Genomic DNA, 20,947 nt, shown 5'->3' on the forward strand with positions numbered 1-20,947 from the left:
AAAGACCCCGGGTAGTGTAAAGTGTGTTAAAGTCATTTAGAGGATAGTTAGGATTGAAGTCTCCTCGCACCATCTGCATCCACTCACCTGAGATGACGTACCTCCACACCATGCCAGGTGGTTTTTGTTATTTTTATGATGCAAATGTTTTGGATTGTGAGACGCATCATGACGTGGGTGTGACATTGTGCTTGATGTTCCATCTCTCCCTCCTTATGAGGATTGATGATGAATTGGTGATGGCAAATTTTGGTTAGAGGGATTGTGGAGACGAATTTGGTATAGGGGAAATATGGGGAAGACGTGACATTAGCGACGAATTTGTAAATGTGTAGATTTTTGTAAATATGGGGTAAGGGCAAGGGTAGAGTAGGTGACAGGGGGGGGTGACGTACGGTAGGGACGAGCTTTCTCACTTCGCTCTCCGTACGCACTTCGCCTTGCATTGCCTTGATTGATGTGTACCCTTGTGACCTTACCCCTCGCTCATCTGTCTTTCCCCCCTTTGTCTCCCACATGAGGACCTGTGCGCCACTGGGCACCGAAGGGAGCGTGCGTGAGTCGGCCATTGTGCGCCCGAACCTCTCGCAACCACAGCTCTCTGCATCGATGCACCACATTATGGACCACATGTCTGTGGCTGAGCACCACTTATGGACCCCATGGGTTGGGGCATGGCCCCTCTGCTGGAACCGGCCATGAAGGCCGAGATCTTGCTGGCGGACCTTGGCCACAGGGCACCGATGCCCCACAGGTGAACCACACTAGTCGGCCCTGTGGGCCATAAATAAATAACAATGGACACGTTGGGTGCATTTTATTTTAATACAAATAGGCCGCCAGCAAAGAAGATGACAACAACAAGATAGTAATAGCCAGCAGAGGGAGCCAATGAGCAAGAGACCACCAGCAGGGTTAGGGGTTGTTGTTTTTATTTTTATTGATGAACAGTGATGACTGTGCACCGATTGGTGCTTGAGGGTGTGTTGGTGCGTTTATGGGTGCTTTCATGGTGCATTGATGCAGAGCAGACTGTCTCTCCCCCCCAAAAGAACAATCACAGGTCCCGGGTTAGTTTTGTAAATAAAAGCAGAGCCATTGTAAATAATGCTCCCCACCGTCAGTGTATAGTTTGAAGACCATTCCGCAATTCGGTTAGCTGTGGGCGTGAGTCTGTTAGGTAGGGTGCAATGGAGCAGCGGGACATATTTATTTATGTTTTAAAAACTGTCGCACTCAGGGTCAGGTTAAAAGTAGAGGGAACTACACCTACGTGTCACACTAAGTTAAAGTTATAGGCCCGGGCAGTGCCTAAGAGGAGGAGGGTGCAGTGTTGTGGATATGAGGATTGTGTTTTTTTTTATTGTGTTTTTTATTATTAGTGCTTTATTCTGGACCCTCCTTACTCCAGTTATGTATAAAGGTCAAAGGGCGTCCCATAATTAGGTCATAAACAATCACGTCAGCCAATCATAGATTTCCCCCTTATTGATAGTTATATCTTTATTATGTGTATTAGGGTAAGGCCTTGTCTTCCATTAAGATGACACTCCATTGCACCAAGTGAAACCAGATAGATCCCCTTTCATTCCAATTCCCAAAATCTCCATTTCCAGCTACATCCCCTCCAAGTCTCCATTGCCAACCGCACTGGGCAGTTTGCCAGGTTTGTTACAGCGGTGGGTTGCTGATTTTGCCCCAAAGCCGCCATTAAGCATGTGCTCAGCTCGGGGAAGAAGGGCGTGCCCGCCCATCGTCATCAAGGGCGGAGCCAGAGGGCCGTGCCGACCAATCAGGGCCGAGGTGAGCTGACCGATGGGCGTGTCCTGAAGGCCGGCGGCTTGATCGCCTGAGGCGCTATAAAAGCGCGCGCGCAAGAAGCAAGTGGTTGAGTTGTTGCATGGTTGTTGTTGAGTTGAGTGGTTGGACCAAAAGGGAGACGAGGTTGAGTTGAGTGGTTGGACCAGATGAGCTTTTACAGAAGTGGTTGGACCAGATGAGCTTTTACAGAAGCAGATGAGCTTTGACAAGACGAGAGAGACGAGTCCTGAAAAGAGCACGTGACGTCCACGCATCCACAGCAGCAACAACAGCAGCTTGGGGCCTGGACGGCAGTTTTGAGCAGGGCCGTGAAGGAACGGCGGCTGCCAAACGCACCGATCGTGCTGCAATATCCGTTGGACCTTCCTCTCCCTCCAGCCATCCACCTCCTGCCTTTCCATCCTTTTGTGTACGTGAGTTTGTTCTGTGTGTCTTGTCCCTGGGTTAATTAAGACTGTAGGTAAGCTAGCGTTGCACTGTGTCTCTAATATCTTCTGTAAATTATTTTCTTATCTTTCCTTCTTCCTTGGTTACTTTGAGCATGTAAATAATAGGAATAAATTTAGTAGTATTTCCAACCTTTTCGTCTTCTTTTTCTTCTTCACATCCGTGTCGCTTTTGTCTTTTCCCCATTGAATATCTGTGGCGCGATCCGGCCAACGTTCGGGAATCGGGTTAGTCGGGGCAACTGTTCGGCCGCGGTGGCATCCGCTCGGCAAACACAACATCTTATCCGCGGTCCGTAACAATATATATACAGTACATATATAGGTATATATAGATATATACAGTACATATATAGATATATATATATATATATATATATATACAGTACATATAGATAGATAGATAGATATATATATATATATATATATATATATATATATATATATATATATATATATATATAATTTATATATATATATATATATATATATATATATATATATATATATACATATATATATATATATATATATATATATATATATATATATATATATATATATATATATAAGCAAAGATTTGCGGTTGGGAGTATATCCAAATGACTCCATGGTAAGATCTCCAACGTTTAATTGAACAAACAATGACTCAACGTTTCGATTAACAACATGTGAAGCCACACGCCTCCGTTAATCTTCCTCAAGAGTGATAAAATCATCTCAACATCCCCTTACATGCACAGTGGGCGGGGTATATGCAAAGTGGGGTGGGCAAAGCTGGACAGCCAATGAAACCGTATCACACCACTCTCGTGAACAGGAGACGTTCCCGACCAAATTCAAAAATCAACCGCATATTAACAGATCAAAATAATCCTGTAAGCAATGCTGGATTATAACTCAAGTGTTGAGAAAATCCGGAACAATCATTACATTTAATCAAAAGTTAAACTTGCAAACAATTAAATTGTAAATTAAATTAAAACTGTAAATATATTAAAGCCAAAATTTTTTAAGACAAAATAAAATTGTCACATTATCAAGATCATCACAAGTGGCCCTATGCGGTAAAGGTGAATGCGGGAAGGAGGTTGGTTTTAGGGGGGATAAAATGGGGTGGGGGGAACCAGAGGGGGTTGGAAGTGGAGGGGGGGGTGTGGGAGAGGGGTGGTTTGGAGGGATTGGAGGTGGGAGGGGGCAATTTGTCCGAATACAAACCTTGTGTGATATATTATGTGGACTCGTTGTTCAAAGTACGGATTGCCTGCTTCGTTTACACAAGAGTGGGTCAAAAGCTACCGGTAAGTCAACGACCTCTTGTGTGATCGAGGTAACAGTTTCTTCTGTGTGCCAAGCCTCCAAAACACGTCTTCTGTTTCTGTTGGGTGTGGAGCCCAAAATATCAACCCTGTCCCATAAAGGTGTGTGGCCTTCCTTAAGGCCGTGTTTGGCAATAGCAGATCTGCTAGGATAATTACATTCAAATGCTTTTTGGTGTTCAGTAATACGTTGACCTAAGATCCTCCCGGTTTCACCCACATACTCAGCTCCACAACCACAGGGCACCACGTATACCACCCCTGACCTATCCTTCCTCGGAAGCTTGTCCTTGACCCTCATAAGGGCTTGGCGAAGGGTGAACACCGGTGTGAAACTCACCCTCACTCCTGCCGATTTCAAAATTCTGCCGACCCTCTGTGAAACCCCCGGTACAAAAGGGAGAACACACCAACCCTTTGGTTGTTCTCGCGGTCTCAGCCTGTTGTGTGGGGAAGCCCTTATCGTTTTCCTGTTGGGTAGCAAGCTGTCAGGATAGCCATTTGCCCTTAACACATTTTGAAGATGGTCCATCTCACTCATCTTGTCTTCAAAGGTAGATGGTAAATCACGTGCTCTTTTTGAGAGGGTGTGCACCACCGATCTTTTGTGTTCCATTGGATGGCAAGACTTGAAATCAAGGTAGCGATCAGTGTGTGTAGGTTTTCTGTACACCGTTACCTTTAAGGCTCCTTTGGGATCCCTTGCTACGAGTGTATCCAGGAAGGGAAGGGCTCCATTTTTCTCCTCTTCAATGGTGAAATTAATGGAGGAAAAAGTTTTATTTATGGTCTCATGGATGATGCCCACCTCATCAGAATGACAGATGACAAATGTGTCATCCACGTACTGGAACCAAACACGTGGTTGCACTAACAGGGCTGGAATGGTGCGTTCCTCCAAATCCTCCATCACCATGTTGGCAATCACAGCCGATACCGGGGAACCCATGGCGGTGCCATAAACCTGCTTGTAATATACCTCATTAAATACAAAGTAGGTGGAAGAGAGGCAAGTAGAAAGCATGTCACAGACGTCCATCGGGCTTAAAGCTCCCGCAGTCTCTTTCCATCGATCATCCTCCATCAAACGCCGGTCTGCCACCTCAATCGCCAGGGCTATGGGCACGTTGGTAAATAAAGACACAACATCAAACGAAACCATGGTCTCGTGTGCCTCGATGGTGAGCTGCTTCACTCTTTCAGCAAATGCTGTGCTATTGTGTACGGTTCGCTCTGTCGTCCCCACCAAATGCTTCAAAATGTTTGCCAAAAACTTGGATAGCGCATATGACGGACCATTAATACAGGAAACGATGAACCGTAGCGGAAATCCCTCTTTGTGCACTTTCGGTAGCCCGTATGCCCTGGGAGCCACGCCCTTACTGCTGTACAGACGTTTGTACGCCGCAGCTGATAATCTCCCAGTCGCTTTTAATCTGGCAAGCATTGAGTTTAACCTTCGTTCCTCCTTCTTCGTTGGATCTGCGGTTAACCGTTCATAAGTACTTTGGTCAGCCAACATATCCTGCATTTTGTTGGTGTATACAAGACGATCCATGAGCACCGTTGCCCGTCCTTTGTCCGCTGGTAAGAACACCACATCGTCCATGTTGCGTAACTCTCGTAAAGCTTGTTGTTCTTTCGGGTCCAAATTGAAATTGTTGCGTGAAAATTGCGGAGGGCGAAGTAAAACAGCAGCCACACGTGATCTGATTTCGTTCTTGGTGGTGTTATCAAGATTCATCATCGCAGATTCCACCCGTGATACAATGGTGTCTTTCGGAACAAATCGGGGAGTGATGGCAAAATTAAGGCCCTTCTGCAACAAGCTGGTTTGTGCCTCCGAGAGCTGTGTACTCGACCTGTTAACCACCCACCGGTTCCGAAGAATGTTCACGTCAACGATGGGAGTCATGCGATGTGTGGTTTCATCGACCAATGCTGTGAACTTTCGTTGATGTCGTTTCCCCACCGATGTCCGAGTGTGCTCCGCGAAAGTGTGAGCTCTCCGTTGTATTCGGTCCCATAACTCGACAGGTAGTCTTGGCGCAATAGTACGAGCCAACCGTTGCACCTGGTCATACCGTTTAGCGAGGCGATGGTGGCAGTTTGAAATGCGCAAACGAAGAAACCTCCGTCCTGTTGCCTGCATGATCTGCTTAGCTTTCAAACCCGGCATGGGAGGTCTGAAACGAAGAGGCTTCGGAATAATGTTCTGTTCCAAACAGAGATGGTTAAACCGAAGATGTGCCTTCGTTACTTCGGTCCGCTCCACAAGGTTGGTGTAATGACGGCATCTCTTGGCAATGTCCTGCCCATGGCTTTCGCCAATAATTATAAGCAAAGATTTGCGGTTGGGAGTATATCCAAATGACTCCATGGTAAGATCTCCAACCTTTAATTGAACAAACAATGACTCAACGTTTCGATTAACAACATGTGAAGCCACACGGAAGATTAACGGAGGCGTGTGGCTTCACATGTTGTTAATCGAAACGTTGAGTCATTGTTTGTTCAGTTGGAGATCTTACCATGGAGTCATATATATATATATATATTGTTGGAGATCTTACCATGGAGTCATATATATATATGTATGTATATATATATATATGTATATATATATATATATATATATATATATATATATATATATATATACATATATATATATATATATATATATATATATATATATATAAATATATATATATATATACAGACTTGGCATTTAATATGGAATATTTTTTTTTTCTTGACTTGGGTTTACTTTCTTAACTCAGTATATCAATCTGGAGAGTTTCTTTTACACTTTGGTGATTTATTTGTTAAAAGAACCATGTCACTGATTGTCTGTCGCAACAAGAATTCAACAACAGGATTATATCACAGGTGGCGTGGCAAAATGTACGGGCAGGTGCATTTGATGATTGGCTTCACAGTCGGGTATACAAAGGTTGATGCGTTCTGTATTAGTGGAAAACAACTGCTGCACGACTCCAAAAGTTATTGCCGCTTCCTCTGGAGATGGTCCGTCAACTCGACAATGCTGTTTGTCATGGAGTGGTGGCTTTACGAAATTACAGCATGAAACAGCGTGCTATTGCTTGGCAGTATGGCATCACTCAAGGTCAGGTGTCAAAGATCCTGAAACGAAATGCTCAGAGGGGTGTCCCTACTCCAATACCGAGGCCAAGACGTCCCCGCAGAACCACAAGGACGGATGATCTCCAGCTGCACCGGTTAGTCCGCAATGGCCGTACCAAGTCAGCTAATCGGCTTAGGGCTGAGTGGCAGCAACTGACAAATGTGCCTGTATCCAGAAGGCTAGTCAACCAACGACTGGTTCAAGTAGGCTATCGTGCCAGGCGTCCCCTGAGAAAGCCACGCCTGACCAGACAACACCGCCAGCGCCGATTGCAGTGGGCCAGAGAGCACCGTCAATGGAAGCCAGTACACTGGAATCACGTGATCTTCAGTGACAAGTCTAGATTTCTGGTCTATCGTCAAGATGGCCACGTCCGAGTGCGCAGACAAGTGCATGAAGCCTACAACAAAGATTGTATAGTGCCAAGAGTCCAAGCTGGAGGTGGTGGGGTGACTGTTTGGGCTGCTTTTCATGCAGGGGGCAAAACTGACCTGGTTGTTCTGAATGGAAACCTGAACCAGTTCAAGTACAGGGCCGTTCTGGAAGAAACATTGCTTCCATTTGCTTGTGGAGCCTTTCGAGGAAACTTTATCTTCCAAGATGACAATGCACGGCCTGATCCAAGATCATGCTCGCATGATCCAACACTTTCTTGCTGACCGTGGTGTAGAGCATATGGAGTGGCCTGCCATGTCCCCGGATATGAATCCGATGGAGAACTTGTGGGCAGAATGAACACGTCAAATCGACCACTTGGACCAGCAGCCGACCTCTGTGCGTGAATTGCCGCAGGCTATTGTCACTGCATGGCAAGCGATTCCTGTCCAAACCTTGGCAAATCTCGTGAACAGCATGCCTCAACGTGTACGTGCTCTCCTGAATGCTCGTGGTAGTTACACGAAGTACTGAACTGTAATTTTACTCTCCGTAATCCCAGTCGTAATTTAACTTTCGTTTTTGTTGAATTTTTTTTTGACTAATGTGCAAAATAAAGAGATACTTCTGGAAAACGTACAGAAGTTTAACACAGTACTGTCCATGAATTGAGTTCCATATCAGTTTACATCGCTTTCAAGGATCAATTTATTTGTTTTTAAATGTCAAATGTGGTTTTTGTTTCTTTTAAAGGTCACATGAACAAAATCTAGAATAATTTCAACATAATTCCAATGAAATTTTGGTTCTAAGACATCTTGAAAAGTAAGTTCACCCCCACAAAAAAAATATCCCATATTAAATGCCAAGTCTGTATATATGTATATATATATTGTTGCGGATATGAGGACTGTATTTTTTTTTTATTGTGTGCTTTATTATTATTATTGTTTATTCTGCGCCTCCTGCCTCCGGAGTTGTGTAAAGGTCAAAGGGCGTCCCATAATTAGTCCAAAAGCATACACGTCAGCCAATCATAGAATACCCCTGTTCGATAGTTATATCTTATTATGTGTTTTAGGGTAAGGCTGTGTCTCCCATTAATTGAAATACTCCATTGCACCAGTGAAAGAGATAGATTCCCTTCATTCCCATTCCCAAAAACCTCCATTCCCCCTTTCGTCGATTGTCAATTACCTCCCCTCCAATTGCCGCCATTGACCACGAGGCAGGGTCGGAGAAGAAAGGCGTGTCTCCACCTCATCATAGAGGGGAGGACTGAGCCAGCCCCACTCGACCAACCAGGAGCCAGTGGTTTGGCTTGAGAGGGCGGAGAGAGAACGTTTGGGGGAGGTTCAAAAAGGTTGAGGGGCAGGGCCTATATAACCCGCCGGCGGGGCGTTCCCAAGTGCAGACGAGAGGGAGTCCAAGCCGTTGAGACAAGGAGGGAGAGACATGAGATGGGCTGAGAAAGGAGAGGAGCTTTTAAGAGAGTCGCAAAAAGGTCCAAGGCAGATGAGCTGAGAAGAGAGAGGGTCCAAGAAAGAGCTGAGTTGTGAGGTCCAACAAGCAGAGATCATCCAAGGAAGCACCAAGCCTGCTATTCGTCACCTTGCTCGCGAGCGGCAGCGTCTACAGCAGCAGCAGCAACAACGCTCGCCAACCGCTTAGGGACCTGGACGGCAGTTCGGAGCAGGGCCGCGAAGGAACGGCGGCTGCCCAACGTGCGGATCGTGCTGCCGGACCCAGTGGACTTTCCTCTCCTTCCAGCCAATTCCTGTCATCATTCCCCGTGTGAGTCGTCTTTGTTTGTTCTGTCCTGGGTAGGTAATTAAGCTTGTATAAGCTAAAGATTTCACTGTGTCACCTGCGTCTCATGTCCCTGTAAATAAACGTGACTGCTTTCTTTTTGCTTATATGTGTGAATAATAAACCCAGTTACTCTTCTGTACGTCTTCTTCCTCTTTGCATTCGGTCGCTTTAGAGTTTTCCCGATTGAATAGCGGTGGCGTGATCCGGCCAAAGTTTGGGGTAAATCGGGTTTTAGTTAGGGGAATAACTGTTCGGTCGCGGAGCCTCCGCTCGGCAAATATAACATCTTTAACCGCGTCCGTAACAATTGGTAGTCAGGAGTTGGGATTCGAACCTGGGACTAAATTTATTTAGCCCAAATTTTGGACACCAATTGTGTTATTACCGTAACAATTGGTGTCAGGGAATGAGATACGAGGCCCGAAGCGCGCTTAACGCGCTCAAAATTACGAGCTGCTGAAAAATTGTGTTTTAAAGAAAAACCCGAATTTTGAAATCGCGCCATGGCTGGTCAAGGCGATCGGATGCCGGTGGGTGAGCTAGAGATAGACGGGGTGGAATCGACCCAGGACCTAGGGGAAATGTATATGGAGGATGTGGTTGAGGGGGTATCAGACACGCAAAATGGCGCTCTCGCGCACGAGGTTACGGCGCGCAAAATGGCGCCTCGCACATGGCCACGGCGCCCGCGACCGTAGCAGCGCCGCTGGTGGATTCCAACCTTTTTTTCCTGCAAATGAGGGCCCTTATGGGACAAATGGGAGACCAAATTGGAGGTTTGAAAAACAGTATGGGGGCAATGAGGGACGAAATGGGGGACAGAATGGGAGAAATGGGGGCCCTTATGGACAGAATGGGGGAGCGACTAGAAAATAAATTTGAGAGGCTAGGAAGCAAAATGGAGCGAATCGGCAAGATTGGGGACAGAATGGGTGACCGCATGCAAAAATGTGGGGAGACCATGGAGCGCATGGTTGGCGAAAGGGTCCCAGGGGTGCACGAGAAGGTAACGCGGGTCGAGAAGCGCCGGTTGAGCGAAGCGGAGGAAAGCACGGGCACAATGACGGGGGTAGAAATCGCGACACAGGGTTTGGAAAAGCCGGCGACCGATGAGGTAGAGGGTGTTTTATTAAAGCCAACGGTCGTCGAGGGGAACAAAGACAAAGCAGTGCTGGGATTTAAAATTGAAGAGATGACGGAGGTAGCCCGGGAATTGCAGGGAGAAATGGAAAATGTGCAAAGTCCCTGCTCACATCACGATGCTGTGCTTAACCCGAATGGAAGTTTGCAGGTTTTGGTGCAGGGAGGAAGAAGAACCCCGAAGGTGACACGTGCTGTATATTGTGCGGGTAGATTTTGTAAGAGGATGTTTGGCGACAAAAGAATTTTCGCGCGCTTGGGATCGAGGAAGCATCCGGGCGTTGGTGAAGGGTCCCGTGTGAGTGGAAATGGCACGCGTGTGAGGAAAAAGTGTGCGTCGGCGAGTGGGTGTGTTATAAAGTGTGGGAGTGAAACCGAGTGCGAGTGAGAATGCACGTCGGGGTGTACGAAGTGTGACACAGGGAGTGAGAGCAGAAAAAGGTGTGCGTCAAGGGGTGAGCGTGTTACGAAGCGCGAGTGTGATACCGAGTGCGAGCGAGAATGCACGTCGGGGTGTACGGAGTGTGACACGGAGAGGAAGGTGGTGGTGGAACGTGTGCGAGGAAGCACACCTGAGTAGGTGGTAGCGCGGGTGTGGGAGAGCCCATGTGAGCGCGTTAGTGGGTGGATGCCAGAGTGCACGCCCATGGTGAGTGTTATGGAGGACGTAACGGAGGAGAGGTGTGGACCGAGGTGTGCGAACGGCGAGTGGGCACAAGTGTGTGCGCGAGAGGTGTGGTGTGTAACAGGTAGAGCGTTGGTGGAATGTACGGACGGCGTTGTAGCACCGAGCTCGGTGAGGGTGAAAGGGGTAGCGTATGCGTGTGAGCATGCAGGTGAAGCATCGACGGTAACCGGGTTAGCGGTTAGAGCGACGGATAGCCGATGCGAGCACTCGGGGCGTGGTGTGCTTTGTTGGATGCGAGGCCCGGCGCAGATCGAAGCTGCGTCGTTTCTCTTCGAAGCGTCGTTGCCGATTCGGGCTTGGCCCCGCCCCGCACGGTCGAGTCCGGGCCTTGTCGGGCGAGGCGACCGGTCCGGTTCAAGGGCGAGTGGGAGGAAGCGGAACGGTGCCCCCTCGTGGGGATGGGGTTCCGACCGGGGGAGATTGAGCCATCAGGCCCGGGACCGCAAGGTGCCGCGCCGAGATGGTGCGTGGAATCTCGGCCCGACCAAACCACCTCCCTTGAACCGAAAGCCGGACGGATTCAACCTGCAGGCGACCAAACCACCCGAATTCATTGCTCGGCTTTACGAAGCCGAGTTTAATGATGTCATGACGCACCGAGGCTAGGATATAGCGGACTGTGATGATACTGATAGTGTTTTGATACGAAATTTAGAAAAGTGAATAGAATTGGCAGTAATTGGAAAATTTTTGATTGGTGGAAATTCGTAAGCAAAATTGATAGTGGGACGTCCCCGATGTGGTGTGATGGCAACTTTGTCATCCCTCACAGAGGGGGGCAAAGGAGCACTAGAGTTATGGGGTTATGGCAGTGTAAGCTCGCCGACGGAGGGTTTGGATAATGTGTAGGGACCTAGAAGATGACATTAGGTAACGTTAAGATTAGTTAGTGACTGATACCTGTAGTGGGGATGCAGGTAGATTAGAGTGGATGATAATGACGTGGGAGCGCAATAGTTTAAAGGGACGACTGGTTTAAAGCGCAAGTTTCAGAGGGGAGTAGTTAGCTGAGATGATGCCATGTGTTTGAGGATTGAACAGGTGAGATTGAACAGGTGAGATTGAACAGGTGAGATTGAACAGGTGTGATTACACAGGTGTGCAACTGAACAGGTGTATGGAGCAGTGTTTGAGTGATGGTGATGGTGATGGGTGTTGTGTTGACCAAATGGTCCAGGAAGAGGAGAAGGGTGCAGGTGGCACCAGGTGTGAGTGCACAGGTGTGCACCAACAGGTGTATGGAATAAATGGTAGTGTGGAATATCTGAAATATTGGAATGGATGGTCGTGGAGTGAGTATGATGGAAACTATGGAGTGGAGTGGATGGTGCGAAGGTGTGAATGGGGGAAGGATGGACCCCCATCACGGATACCCGGGGCGGGTCGTGTAAGTGTTAGGTAGAGGGTATAGGTAAATTGTGGTTGGATATTGGCATCTGTGGTGCGGGTGGAAGAATGGTGATTGGATGGGTGCATTAGTGTTGTGGAAATGGCTGGGCGTGTAGCCTGTTAGTGTGTGTAGTTGGTTTGGGCACTCCACCACTGTGAGGATGTCGGCCAGGTGAGGCCGCAGGTGGGCTCTGGGAGCCGGTAGTTGTGGATGGGGCCTGAGGATCCGGAGGACGGACCCGGGTAGCCCAGTGCCAGAGGGCACCAAGGGGTGACAGAGCCAGGAGGGGCCTTCCCCAATTAGATAGGTTAGGGTGAGGAGCTAGGTAAGCTCGGGTGGCAACTACAGTGGTGGAGGTGTGCAGGTGGGTAGACCTGCTGGGAGAGCTACACGTCACAGCCCAGAAATTGTGCAAGGGCACCGGGAGATGAATCGGGGGAGTGAGACCCCAAATTGAGCAGCACCACAGTTTAGTCAATGGGAATTGGTTTTTAAAACCCATAGTGTAAGTTGGCCAATGGATTGGCAGGGAAAGACCCCGGGTAGTGTAAAGTGTGTTAAAGTCATTTAGAGGATAGTTAGGATTACGATCTCCTCGCACCATCTGCATCCACTCACCTGAGGTGACAGGTACCTCCACACCATGCCAGGTTGTTTTATTATTTTTTATTGTGCAGATGTTTGGAATGTGAGACGCATCATGACGTGGGTGTGACATTGTGCTTTGTTGTTCCATCTCTTCCTCCTTATGAGGGTTGATGACGAATTGGGTGATGGCAAATTTTGGATAGAGGGATTGTGGTGACGAATTTGGTATGGGAAATATGGGGAAGATGGGACGGTAGCGACGGATTGGTAAATGTGTAGATTTTTGTACATATGGGGTAAGGGCAAGGGTAGTGTAGGTGACAGGGGGGGGGTGACGTACGGTATGGACGAGCTTTCTCACTTCGTCCTCCGTACGCATTTCGCCTTGCATTGCCTTATTGATGTGTACCCTTGTGACCTTACCCCTCGCTCATTTGTCTTCCCCCTTTTGTCTCCCACATGACCTGTGCGCCATTGGGCGCCGAGGGGAGCGTGCGTGAGTCCTCCATTGTGCGCCCGGAATTCCCAGAACCAGCTGTCTGCATCGATGCACCACATTATGGACCACATGTCTGTGGCCGAGCACCACTTATGGACCCCATGGGTTGGGGCATGGCCCCCCTGCTGGAACCGGCCATGAGGGCCCGAAATCTTGCTGGCGGACCTTGGCCACAGGGCACCGATGCCCCACAGGTGAACCACACGTAGTCGGCCCTGTGGGCCATAAATAAAATAAATAAAATGGACACGTTTGGGCAAGCTTTATTGCAAATAGGCCGCCAGTAAGAAAAAGCAAAGGAAAAGACAACATCTGGAAGAACAAATAATAATAGCCAGCAGAGGGAGCCGAAGAGCAAGAGACCACCTGCAGGGTTAGGGGTTGTTTGGTTATTTTTATTATTGAACATTGATGAACAGTGACGACTGCACCGATTGGTGCTTGGGGGTGTATTGGTGCGTTTTTGGGTGCTTTCATGGTGCGTCGATGCAGAGCAGACTGTCTCCCCCCAGAAAGAACAATTACAGGTCCTGGGTTAGTCTTGTAAATAAAAGTAGTGTCATTGTAAATAATGCTCCCCACCGTCAGTGTGTAGTTTGAAGACTATTCCGCAATTCGGTTAACTGTGGGCGTAAGTCTGTTAGGCAGGGTGCAATGGAGCAGCGGGACACATTTATTTATGTTTTAAAACTGTCGCACTCAGGGTCAGGTTAAAAGTAGAGGGAACTACACCTACGTGTCACACTAAATAAAAGTTGTAGGCCCGGGCCGTGCCTAAGAGGAGGAGGGTGCAGTGTTGCAGATATGAGGACTGTATTTTTTTTTTATTGTGTGCTTTATTATTATTATTGTTTATTCTGCACCTCCTGCCTCCGGAGTTGTGTAAAGGTCAAAGGGCGTCCCATAATTAGTCCAAAAGCATACACGTCAGCCAATCATAGAATACCCCTGTTCGATAGTTATATCTTATTATGTGTTTTAGGGCAAGGCTGTGTCTCCCATTAATTGAAATACTCCATTGCACCAGTGAAAGAGATAGATTCCCTTCATTCCCATTCCCAAAAACCTCCATTCCCCCTTTCGTCGATTGGCAATTACCTCCCCTCCAATTGCCGCCATTGACCACGAGGCAGGGTCGGAGAAGAAAGGCGTGTCTCCACCTCGTCATAGAGGGGAGGAGTGAGCCAGCCCCACTCGACCAACCAGGAGCCAGGGGTTTGGCTTGAGAGGGCGGAGAGAGAACGTTTGGGGGAGGTTCAAAAAGGTTGAGGGGCGGGGCCTATATAACCCGCCGGCGGGGCGTTCCCAAGTGCAGACGAGAGGGAGTCCAAGCCGTTGAGACAAGGAGGGAGAGACATGAGATGGGCTGAGAAAGGAGAGGAGCTTTTAAGAGAGTCGCAAAAAGGTCCAAGGCAGATGAGCTGAGAAGAGAGAGGGTCCAAGAAAGAGCTGAGTTGTGAGGTCCAACAAGCAGAGATCATCCAAGGAAGCACCAAGCCTGCTATTCGTCACCTTGCTCGCGAGCGGCAGCGTCTACAGCAGCAGCAGCAACAACGCTCGCCAACCGCTTAGGGACCTGGACGGCAGTTCGGAGCAGGGCCGCGAAGGAACGGCGGCTGCCCAACGTACGGATCGTGCTGCCGGACCCAGTGGACTTTCCTCTCCTTCCAGCCAATTCCTGTCATCATTCCCCGTGTGAGTCGTCTTTGTTTGTTCTGTCCTGGGTAGGTAATTAAGCTTGTATAAGCTAAAGATTTCACTGTGTCACCTGCGTCTCATGTCCCTGTAAATAAACGTGACTGCTTTCTTTTTGCTTATATGTGTGAATAATAAACCCAGTTACTCTTCTGTACGTCTTCTTCCTCTTTGCATTCGGTCGCTTTAGAGTTTTCCCGATTGAATAGCGGTGGCGCGATCCGGCCAAAGTTTGGGGTAAATCGGGTTTTAGTTAGGGGAATAACTGTTTGGTCGCGGAGCCTCCGCTCGGCAAATATAACATCTTCAACCGCGTCCGTAACAATTGGTAGTCAGGAGTTGGGATTCGAACCTGGGACTAAATTTATTTAGCCCAAATTTTGGACACCAATTGTGTTATTACCGTAACAATATATATATAGTTACGGATCTCGGTTACGGCACTCCCCTTACCGAGGGGGGGTTTAATCCCCTCGTCTATCACACTGGCCGTCCGAGTCCTCGAAGGTATCGCGCTCCTTTGCGGGGTTGAGGCTGACCAGGGTGACTGGTCAATGGAGTCCCAGATACCTTCACCAACCTCGCCGCAAAGCAGGGCTCTACTTCTGCCCGAGCCACGGACAAGATGGAATTTTGCCGAGCGGTTTAGCAATCCGCAGCTCGAGCCGTTAACAAAAGACGAAACCCGATTCCGAGCATTGGCCGAATCGTGCCACGGGTACTCAATTGGGAAGGGACTAAAGCGATCGGGGGAGGAAGAAACCAAAGTAAAGGAAGAACAGATATTTATTAATTATGTACACAAAATGAAGAGGAAACGAAAGAAGGGCATTTACAAGGAGGGGAAGAAGCAGGTACACAGGGCAGCCTTAAAACAGTCTTTGTTCTGTTTGGGGCGTATGATAATATAACAGACTCACACGAATAGGGACTGGCAGGAAGGAATGGCTGGAAGGAGGAGAAGGTCCAAGCAGATGGCAGGGCAGGAAGGTCCGGGCAGATGCGCAGCGTCGAGGTCCGCTCCAGTCCACGCTCCAGGCTTGAGGCCAAACCCGGCGGCAGCTGCACGTATGGTTTCACATGGTCGGACAATGTGAATATATGGTGGTATTGTCATTGTCAACGGACCCACTCTCCTGCCTTACGATTCAGCGTGTTCTCCTCTGGTACCTTGCTGGCCGTCCGTAACGTCCGCTTGCTGGACGTCCGCTGGCCGTTCGGACCTTCACACTCATCTCTCCTCTTCTCATCTCTGGGAGCAGTCCCTCGCAGCCACTTTTATAGGGCGTTGCTGTATCCAGCCGCCGGCTCCTATGACACGCCTACCGGTCGGCTCACCTCGGCCCTGGTTGGCCGGCGAGGGCTCGCTGGCTCCACCTCTGATGGTGCGTTGACATGCCACACCTTGTTCTTGTGTCTCGCCCCCTTTTTCCTCGTCCTGAGACCACATGTTCAATGGCGGCTTGGGGCCATCAAACAAACCAAGACAAACGGCAGCGAACGCTGCCCTACCGCTACTGCACTTTGAAGAGCGGGAGATGATTGGGGAAATTGAAGGGGCCTATCTTATTTGATTGATGCAACGCAGATTCAACTATTGGGAACAGATCCTTAACTAAAACACATAATAATGAGATAACTACAGAGAGGTCCTATGGTGCTCTACGTGTTGTACATGGACTAACTAGGGTGCGATCTTTAATATTAGCCAATTAATGGGGATATTTACAGGGGATCATTTATAAGGGAACATTTACTAAAATTTACAAAGTGAAGGTTCTAAAAACCATAACACAGCACCCATCTCTCCTCCAGGGCTGTCCCGGCCCGAAAGAACTTTGACTTAATGTGACACTCAGGTGTAGTAACCCTCTACTATTAACCTTACCCTTGAGTGCGACAGTTTTAAAACACCTAAGTATGTCCCCCTGCTACGTTGCATCCTACCTAACAGACTCACGCCCACAGGACAACCAAATTGCGGAATGGTCTTCAAACTATACATTTAGCCAGTGGGGAGCATTATTTACAAGACACTAATTATGTACACTGCAAACCCAGGACCTGTCTTTTGGGAGACAAAAAGAGGTTTCGAAAGAGGAAGGAGCATGCACTGCACTGTACCGATACACCATACCCACGTGCCTGGGGATGCACAATTGATATTGCAGTGCACCCCCGAGCACAAGAGCATTACAATTCACCAAAAAGCACCAAAGCACCAATGAGTACAATAAAGTACCACAGTAATCACAATAAAAACAAACTGATGACCTTGTTTCTTGTTTCTCCTGCTCTGCTGGTCCGATGTTTCTTGATGTTGTCGTTCTTGTGGCTTGCTGCCTATTTGTAATAATAAAAAGGCACACAACACGTCCATTGTTTTTTATTTATGGCCAACAGGGGCCAATTAAGGGTGGACCACCTGTATGGCATAGGGGCCACCTAACCGTGGTCCGCAAGCAAACTTTTCTCTGGCCACCATGGCCAGTCCCAGCAGAGGGGCCAGGCCCCAACACGTGGGGTCCATAAGTGTGGTGCTTAGCCACAGAACCGTTGTCCATATGGTGGTGCTAGGCCGCAAGTCGTGCAGTCCATAAGGTGGTGTACCGGTCCAGGCAGGCTGTGCAGCGGCGGTTCGGGCACACAACTGCGGCTACCTGCGCACTCCCCCCAGACCCAAAAGAACAAGCCGTGAGTGGGGAAGGAAGGACACAGCAAGCATCGGCGCAAGGTCGCAAGGGTACACATTAATACAAGGTAATGCAAGGTGAGGTGCGCGTGGCAGCGAGCGGAGAAAGCTCGTCCCTACTGTATGTCACCCCCCCTGTCACCTACCCTACCCTTGCCCTTACCCCCGTATTTACAAAATTCTACACATTTACCAAATCCGTCTCTATTGTCCTGTCTTCCCCATATCTCCCCTAATACCAAATTGGTTACCAATCCCTCTAATCCCAATTTGCCCGAATTCCAATTCCTCATCAATCCCTCCTCAGAAGGAAGAGATGGAATTACAGCACAATGTCACACTTACGTCATGATGCATCTTCCAATCCAAACATTTGCACAAATCAGTGGTGTGGAGTCGTGTCATCACCTCAGGTGAGTGGATGCAGATGGTGCGAAGAGATTTCAATCCTAACTATACTTCTAAATGACTTTAACACTTTTGCTCTACCCGGGGTCTTTCCCTGCAAAACCATTGGCCATCTTACACTATGTGGTTCTAAGAACCGAACTCCCATTGACCAAACTGTGGTGCTCATCAATTTGGGGTCTCACTCCCCCGATTCTTCACCCTGCGCCTTCGCACAATTTCCGGGCTGGGTCGTGTGGCGCTCCCAGCAGGTCCGCTCACCTACACACCTCCCCCACTGCAGTTGTCTCCGAGCTTACCTGCTCCTTACCCTAACCTACTTGGGGAAGGCCCTCTAGCGCTCTCACCCCACTACCGCCCTCTCTGGCTTAGGGCTACCCGGGTCCGTCCTCCAGATCCTCGGGCCCCATTGAACAACTCTACCGGCTCCCAGAGCCTACCTGCGGCCTCACCTGGCCGACATACTAACAGTGGTGGAGTGCCCATTCAATTACACTCACTAACAGGCCACATGCCCAGCCAATTGACTCCACTAATGCACCCAACACAACACTTCCGTGCAACTACCCGCACCACAGATGCCAATATCCAACCACAATTTACCTACTCCCTCTACCTACCTTTAAACTACCCTCCCTGGATATTCATGAAGGGGTCCATCTTCCCCATCCACTCCTTTCGCACCAACCACTCCACTCCACATATTCCACACTACTCACTCCACACCATCCATTCCATACTTCGTACCATCTATTCCATACTCCATGCTCCATTCACTCCTGACCATCTATTCCATACTCCATGTATTCCATGCCATTCATTTCATCCAACCCTTCTCCATACACCTGTGCTTCACCTGTACACCTGTGCCCACACACCTGGTGTCACCTGCACACCTGGTGGCACTGGCACCCTCCTTTCCTCCCAGGACCATTCACTTCAATGCAATACACTCAACTCAATGCACAATCACAATTACTCACATGTCCACAATGCTCTGCTCATTCACTTTCACACACACACATCGTTCACGAGCATTGCCTCATTTCATAACCAGCACTACCGTGCACTTTCATACCAATTCCTCATTTCATCACTCTCACTACAAACACAACTGCATCATCTGGCCACCTGGTTTCCCCTTTAACTTAGTGCTTCCCCAAGTCATCCATTATTCTATGCACAACCCACGTCATTATCATCCAAACTAATCTACCTACGTCCCCTACTACAGGTACATGTCGCTACTTAACTCTCAGTTACCTATGGTCATCCTTCTACATCCCTATACATTTATCCTAACCCTCCCGGGCTAGTTTGCACAGCCACCCCATAAACTAATGCCAATGTGCCCTTTGCGATGTGAGGGATGGTGGATTTACCATCCCTCTACACCATATACCTTTTGCCATCAATTTCCAATTTTGCCCATCAAATTTGCCAATTCAATTTGCCAATCCAATTTGCCAATCATATTCACTATCCCTACCAAATGTCCATTAAACTTGAGCCTCGGTGCGTCATTACATGTACAAAGCTCGGCTTCGCAAAGCCGAGCAATGAATTCGGGTGGTTTGGTCTCCTGCGGTTGGGTCTGTCCAGCATTCGGTTCAGGGGAGGAGGTTTGGTTGGGCCAAGGTTCAAAGCACCATCCCGGTGTGGGGCCTTTCGCTCCCATGCGCGGTGGGCCAACCTTGCCCAGGTGGAACGCCGCCACCACAAGGGGGCGCCACTCCGACCACTCCTACCTCCCCTCGAACCGGGCCGGTGGCTTTACCTAGCAAAGCTCGGAATCAAGCGTGCAGGGTGGGGCCCGGCCCGAATCGTGCACGACGCTCCGAACAGGAGCGACGCAACACCGATCCCCGCCGGTTCCCGCAGCCCACACCGCCCGGCACGGACCGGGAGCTCGCGTCGGCTAAACGTCGGTCTGAACGCTGTCCCGTTTAACGTCGATGCTCCCCGTACATGCTCACACCACTCGTTCTGTTCTTTGCTCATACATCCCACGCATTCTACCATTGTACTCGCTCGTACATTCTCTTTCGCTTCATAATCAGGTCTACTCATAACGCTCACCACACACTCTTGCGCACATTCTTGCGCACCCATTCTCCTCGCACACTCTATCATCACACACTCCGTTCCACACCTTTCTTCCCCAGTTACATCCTCCGTAACACTCACCACGGGTGTGCACTCTTCTGCACACCCAATCATCACCGCACACTCTCGTGCCAACTCTTGCGCACACTCTCCGGTTGCATCCCCTGTAACACTCAGACTCTGCAACTGTAACACTGTAATAACTCTGTAACACTGTATCCTCTGTATCCTCGGTATCCTCTGTAACCTCTGTAACACCCGGTGCACTCTTGTGCACACCCAATCATCACCGCACACTCTTGCACCAACTCTTGCGCACACTCGTCGTTCGCACACTTCTCGAGTGCACTCTCCCCCGTTACGTACTCCGTAACCACCACGGGCATGCACTCTTCCGTTACATCCCCTGTAACACTCCCCATCACGCGCTCCACCACCAACTCAGGTGTGCCTCCTCGCACACGCTCAACCATTCCAAGTGTGCATCCTTGCACCCGCTCCTCATCCATCTCACTCTCCGTATCACTCTCATCACACATACACTCCGACGTGCATTCTCGCTCGCACTCGGTTTCACTTCCATACTCTGTCGTGCATTCATTCACACTCTTACATCTCACCATGGACCTTTCACTAGCGCCCGGGTGCCGTCGCGACCCCAAGCGCGCGAAAATTCTTTTTGCGCCAAACGACCTCCTGCAAAATCTCCCCGCACAATATACAGGCCGACTCACCTGGGTGCTTCTTCCTCTTTGCTCCAACACCTGCAAACTTTCATTTGGGTTAAGCACAGCATCAAGGTGTGAGCTGAGACTTTGCA

Source organism: Myxine glutinosa, chromosome 3, assembly GCF_964187855.1.
Source record: "Myxine glutinosa chromosome 3, kmMyxGlut1.1, whole genome shotgun sequence".
Taxonomy (NCBI): Eukaryota; Metazoa; Chordata; class Myxini; order Myxiniformes; family Myxinidae; genus Myxine; species Myxine glutinosa.